Genomic DNA, 7360 nt, shown 5'->3' on the forward strand with positions numbered 1-7360 from the left:
GAACCTCAGTTGAAGTGCTACTCTTCCCCAAAAGAGGAAGACTGTATTTTTTTTTTTTTTTTTACTGTATTTCGTTTAACTTAGGACTCAGGAGCTTAAGCTTCATTTGTTTCAGAGAGTCAGGCCCTTTACACTTGTTGTTGAGTTGTTTAATTGTGTTTGACTCTTCCTGACCATATGGATGTTGTCTAGGCGTTTTCTTGACAAAGATACTGGAATGGTTTGCCATTTTCTTCTCCACTGTGTCTCCATTTTACAGATGAGGAATTGAGGCAAATAGAGGTTAAGTGACTTGCCTAGGATCATGCCGCTAGTAATTTTTGAGGCCAAATTTGAACTCGAATCTTCCTGATTCCAGTACCAGTGCCCTATCCACTGCCCTACCTAGGGTTAAAAAGCCTTTTTAACTCCTGCCTAATTTCCTCATAGGGATACTGTGATCCTAAAGACTAATTTTAGGGGATTCTGTCAAACTTTGTTGTTTTGTTTTGTTGCTTCATTCTCGTAGTTCCTCCCATTAGTTCTAATTGTTCTTTACATCATGACTAATAGGCAAATATGTTTAACATGAATGTATATGTAGAGCCTATATCAGATTGTACATCATCTTGGAGGGGGATTTAAAACTCAAAATCTTATGGAAATAAATGTTGAAAACTAAAATAAATAAATTAATAAAAATTAAAAACAAACAAACAAACAAGAATTTTATGGGATGTCAGTTGTTTCGTTTCCCTCATACTCACATAATTTGAGTTTCCCATGCAAATGAAAAGGAAGGGACTTGGAAAGGCAAGAAACACAATCTCCTAGGTGGAATCTCATTAGAGCATCAGCTATCTGTCTCAATCCTTTCCCTCATGTTTATGTATTTATTATGTGTCTGTGGCTGTCAATAAACTGTAGTCTTTGAGATACCCTATGTTAACATTAGCCCTGGGACTACATGAGAATGAATAAGATGCACATTGTAAAAGCATTTGTAACAATCAACCAAGCAACCAACCAGCCAAAAAAACCCTACACAGATTCAAGATGTTATTGTCCTCTCCTATCTATGATTACATTTGGGATCTCAATAACAATTTTGTTTTAAATTTCTTTAATACCCTTATTAAATGAATTCATGTGACATATCTCTGAACTAAACTGTAAGGTTTAGGAAAACAGAGCCCGTTTTATCTAAAATTTGTATTGTTACAGTAGAAAGAGCATTGCCCTTGGAGTCAGAGGAAGCTTTGCCATCCGTCAGTAAAATGGACACCCTTACAGTTTGAAAGGGCAGCAATGTGATGCAGCAGATAGCGTTGGACTTGGAATCAAGACAGTCTGAATTTAGCTCTTGCCTCGGACATTTACTAGGGGTATGATCCCAAATCTCATCCACAGTTTCCCTATCTGTAAAATGGGGATAATAACATCACCTCAAAGCTATCATTGCATCTTCTGAAATAGAATTCCTTTCTGCTAAGTGCTCCATTTTATTGTTTTCTTTAACTGAAAAACTGCAGTGTTCAGAAACTGTTTTCCCCATTGCTGACAGAAGGTGGAATAATTAGAAGTTGACTACAGCATGTTTTTATAGTGTGAAATGGTTTCCAGTTCAGCCAAGGAAATGAGTTCACCTTAAACTAGACCAAAATAAAAGGGTCTTCTGCATGGGAAAAAAAAAATCCCCACCAAATGCTTTGAAATTGACTTGGATTCCCTCAGCAGAATTTTAATTTGATTCTTTAGTCCACGCGAATGATACAGATGGGGCGTTTACAGGTGAAAGCAAGGGGGCATCAGCACTGTTGAGTGAAGCAGACTTTGTCCATCAGTCAAGCAGATGAAGGTTGAACTCTTGCAGAGAACTGGGACTACGTGCAGTAAGGAACCGTCCTTGGCTTCTGGTTTGTCCTGGGGCTGCTGGTTGTTTTTCTAAAACATGGATGGGTATCCTTGAAGTTGTGGTTAATTTCTTACCATTAACAGTGCTGTGAATATATCTTAACTTGTGTATCTCTCTCTCACTTGAGATCTTGTGACCAATTAAAATGACTGTATTATATAAACTAGAGAGTTTGGAAGGTATTCTTTTCCAAAGTAAAACCAGGGAATTTTGCATAGCATCTGGGAAAACTGACAAAGCCTTTTAATTAAAAAAAAATAGGTAATTTGGAAACAGTGGGGAGAATAATCCAAGATGATTGCCTTTTGTGATGCAATTTAATTCAGTTCACTTCAATTCAATACAATTCAACCATGATTTATTAAGTTCCTACTACTTGCCAAGCAAAGAGAAAAACCTTCTCTGCCCCCATTGATTTTCCCTCCTACCGAATGGACCTGGCAAAGTTCAATCTATTAGATAAATTATCTGAACCACTACTGGTCCCTGTTTTAGAAACACTGAAAACCTCCCTAGAATCATAGGCAAAATGAAAGCACAAATGAGATTAAGGGCTGGGAGAGAGGTAAGAGAGAGAGACAGAGAGACAGAGAGAGACAGAGAGACAGAGGGAGACAGACAGAGAGGGAGAGACAGAGAGAGACAGAGACAGAGACAGAGATAGAGAAAGAGATCTTTAACTCTAATTTCTCTTCTCCATTTCAAAGCAGAACAAAGAAAAAGAACCTAAGCCTTTTCTAGCATGTCTTCAAGGAAATAATCACCCACGTTTTCTTTTGACTTTGGTTGATTGCCCAGAGATAACCCAACTGAAGGTTTTATCATACCGTAAAGGCTTTCCTGGGAAAGCAAGTCATTGTGCCAAAAGAATAAGACAAACAAACAGCAAACAACAGTCTGTGGAGACCCCAAAGAGTAGAAGAGGAAATTCAGCGTTTTTTGCTTTTCCATTGATTTCTTGCCAAGGCCATTTGGGTTTGAGGAGAGGGTGAAGGCCATGGTTGTTTGAAACTTATTAGGATTGTCAGGGCAGTCAAGAGGAACTGCATCTGAGATAACTATATAGATCTCAGCCATTGGACAGTTGTGTAATGAGACAGACATTTAAATTGTATTTAGAAATCTCCACCCCACCCCCAACCCCTCCTTTTGTCTCACTTCTTTGAAGGCAACATCTGCTCATAATGATGTGACGGTCCGCAGGCTGATGTTATTTAGCTGGGTCTACAGATGTCACTGTGCTGTAAATAGGACTTGATAATTTCTTCATTTTTTTTTAATATGACACTTTGAAAACACCCTGTTTTTTTCATTTAGGAAGATCAAACATCACTAACCACACATTTTTGCATGGTTTCTGGTGCTATACAAATTGTCTTTTCAAAGTTATGTTCACTCTGTTTCTTTCCTTGTTTTTCTAACCAGCTCTTTTTGAAATAGGTTTTCGGAGGTCTGAATGAGGAAAAGAGAAAAGGACTGAGAGGCAGATCATTTTGTAATATTGCAAATACTTTGATTGAATGGTCATCATTACCTGTTGGGAAATAATTCCCACTAAGAGTCTTAATCCTGAATATGAAGTTATTTGGGGACCACATATTGCTTTTCTTCTAGCAGCAAACATCTGAAGGCTGCTACTAAAAGTAATTTTCTGAAGATGAATAAATTAGAAAACATTTATTACATACTTACTATGTACTAAGCATTGTACTAAGAGCTATAGACACAAATGCAAAAGCCACATAGCCTCCTAAGGAACTTACATTTTAAAAGGTGGGCTCAACACATATAGGTTGGTGCAGTTGCAGGGTGAATGGCAAAGCCTGGTGATGGGCCAATTTGGAAAGAAATAAAGAAATTAATATTTAAGCCTCAAACCCTATGTATGCCTACTTTTTTGCCCCTCACCCCCGGCTATATTATTGGGGCCTAAGGAACGGACATATCCTTAGATAAGTACTTATTAGTTGTGTTGCTTAACCTCTCTAAGCCTCAGCTTCCTTATCTGTAAAATGGGGATTATAACTGTACTTACGTCACAGCATTGCTCTGAGGGCAATCTAATTCTTTTCAACCTTTCTACTATATTTGAAACTGCTAATCACCCTCTCCTGAATTCTCTGAATTCTCTGGATTTTCAGGGTACTACTCTTTCCTGGATGATTAATTGATTAATTCCACATGACAGTCCTTCAAACTTGAAGACAGTTATGTGTCCTCTTTCTCCCTAAACCCTTCTTCCCCAACATAGACACAGTTTTAACTTTTCCCTTTGCAATCTGGCTTCTAGCCACATCATCCAACTGAAACTACCCTCTCAAAAGTTACTGTAGATCTCTTAATTGACAAATCTGATGGTTTTCCCCTCAATTTTTACCCTTCTCCTGTCTGCTTCATGTGACACTGTTGAAGGCCCACTCCTCTTGGATACTCTCTCTTCTTTGGATTTTCTTGACATGACTCATTTTTGGTTTTCCTTCTATCTGTGTGACTACTCCTCCTCAGCCTCCTCACCATCTATATAGTATAGTTCCTACCTGTGACTGTTCCTCCAGGGCTCTTTCCTGGGCTTTCTTTTCTTCCTTGGTAACCTCATCAATTCCTATAACTTTAACTCCCATTTCAATGCACTTGACTCCCAGATCTATATATCCAGTCCCAGTCTCTCTCCTCAGCTTCCGATTCATATCATCAATTGCCTATTAGATATTTCAAACTTGTTGTCCTGGAGATAGCTTAAACTCAATATCTCCAAAACTGAATTCATTGTCTTTCCCCCTAAATATTCCCCTCTTTCAAATTTCCTTTTTTTTTTTTTCTATAGAAAGAACCACCATCCTTCCACTCTCCCAGGTTCATTACCTTGACATTATCCTCTTCTCCTCATTCTCCCTCATCCCTCACATCCAATCAGTTGCCAAATCTTGCTGTTTCTCCCTCTACAATATTTCTTAAACCTGTCCCCTTCACTCCGTTCCTATAGCTGCTGCCTTAGTTCAGGCCCCATCACCTCTGGCTTAGACCATTGCAAGAATTTTTTTTGTTTGTTTGTTTGTTTGTTTTTTTCCTAGACAATGGGGTTAAGTGACTTGCCTGGGGTCGCACAGCTAGTAAGTGTTATGTGTCTGAGGCCGGTGCTCTATCCACTGTGCCACCTAGCTGCCCCCCTCAAGAATTTTCTGATGAGAAGTTCTGCATCAAGCTTCTCCCCACTCAGTCCATCTTTCACATCAGTGCCAAAGTATTTTCCTTCAACACAAATCTTTTCACAGGAGTCCTCTCCTTCATCCACTCTAGAGGCTTCTTTTTTCTTTTTCCTTTAGGATAAACTATAAAGTCCTCTGTTTAGATTTTAAATCTCTGCACAAACTGTTCCCAACCCATCTTTCTAACGTCATTCGACAGTACTCCCCTTCCCATACTTGGTGATCCAGCCAAATCAGCCTCCTCTCTGTTCCTCACACATGACTTTCCATCTCCTATATCTATACCCATTGCACTGGCCACCCCAAGTACCTAGAGGGCATTCCTCCCTTACCTCCACTTCATAGAGTTCTTGTCTTCCATTGAGATGCAACTCAAGTGCCATCTTCTGCATAAAGCCTTCCCTTGATCTACCAACTAATAGCACCCTCTTTCCCAAACTGTTTGTATATATTTGTATTTATTCACTTTATATTAATGATGTATGTATATTTTATATGTATTTGTCTCCCCCATTAGAATGTAAGCTCCTTGGGAGTAGGGTTTGTTTCATTCTTTATATTTGTATCCCTAGCACCTGGTAAAATGCCTGGCACATTAGTAGGTACTTAATAAATACTTAATTAATTAATTGATAAAGCATTTCAAAAACCTTAAAGCACTCAAAGTCAGCTTTCTTTCTTTTTTTTAAACCAGATGTATGATTTTGTTATATAGGGAACTGCCCACTGAAGAACTCTCTAGCAAGGCATATGTGCATTTTCTCTGCAACTTACAGTCTTAGAGAATGACCTGGGACACTGAGAAGTTAAGTGACCTGCCCAGGGTGACACAACCAGTATGCATCAGAGTCAGGACTTTGAATTCAGGCAGTGGTGTGTTGGTAAAGAGTTTAACAACTGGCTCCCTGCTGGAACAAGTGTTCACATGATATACTTTTATGTTTAATTTGTATTTCTTTAACATTTTCTCCATCCTTTTTTTTTTTAGTCTAGGCAATCAACAAACAATAAATCAAGCCCTGAATTTTTAATGTTTGCTGATTTCTGAGGTATGCTCACACTGAACATTTAAAAATTAACTCTTCTAAGCTGGTCCCATCATGCCCTCGAATCCAAGTGACTCAGCTCTCCATCTATTTCACCTCCCACTATTGTGATGATTATCATTGTGGTTATTAGCAGTATTAGTTCCACGCTGTGGACAACCTCCTCTGCTCAAAATTTTTCAGTGTTTTCCATGTTCATCAGCCCCTCAATGGCTTTTCCACCTGATCTGTTCTTAGCTTCCTTTCCATATCTAGTTCTCATTGCCTTAGAAGAAAATGGCCTTACTCCTGACCTATTCCAAATCTCCCAAGGTTCTCTAAGCATGGACAGGCACTGGCTGTCGTCCTTTTTCCTCAGGACTCTGCTCCTAACTCTCTGGACATTCTCTATCCTGTCTCAGCAACCTTTTTACCCTCAGAGTTCACTCCATCCCTGTTCACCTCTGGACGTTCATTCATTCCCTGGCTTTCTCACTGAGGCTCTTCCTTGGACTGGTTGGTTATTCCCATGATCTCCACTTTGAGGAAAGTACTCAGACCAGCCATATGGTCATTCCTTTCCAGGCTCCACTTGAGTCTGGTACTGAATTTATGTAGGGACAGATTTCTACCCTTCACAGATAGTTTTATCCCCTACTTATTTCAAAGAGATGAATAGTGTTTGGCCAAAATAGCTATCTTGCAGTACTATGTGGGGTGTCTGTCCTTAAAATATGGTAGAAAGGAGAGCAGAGTGCTAAATCTCAAGCTGGCTTCTAAATTTAATATGGGAACTGGCAAACTCAAGTCTATATTATAAAACTCTGTGGCGACTACTTTATAATGTTTCCAAATCCCATCTATGAAACTCAGCAGAATGGAAAGATCCTCAAGCCAGTGTCATTGAAACTCAAAAGCAGGCAAACCAATTTAATATCTTTTTGGGGGGAGATGGGGGACAGAGGGAATGTTAACACATAATTAAATCCACAGCAAGAGTGATTACACTATGACTTTAAGGCCATTAAAACTGAAGTTCTTTATAAATTAAACAAACACTATTTTGACTGTGTTATGTTTATATTGCAGGCCCAGGGATCTCACGCCTGTCTTCTCCATGCATGACTTTTAGGCTCATGTGCAAAGTACCGTGGGACAAGGGGTTTATAACTTATTTGAGCACTTGACACACAATTGGGAAAGCCAGAGGACTTACTTGGTTTTTTTTTTTTTTT

The sequence above is a fragment of the Vombatus ursinus genome, unplaced genomic scaffold, assembly GCF_900497805.2.
Source record: "Vombatus ursinus unplaced genomic scaffold, bare-nosed wombat genome assembly UNPS02014818.1, whole genome shotgun sequence".
In the NCBI taxonomy this organism is placed as follows: domain Eukaryota; kingdom Metazoa; phylum Chordata; class Mammalia; order Diprotodontia; family Vombatidae; genus Vombatus; species Vombatus ursinus.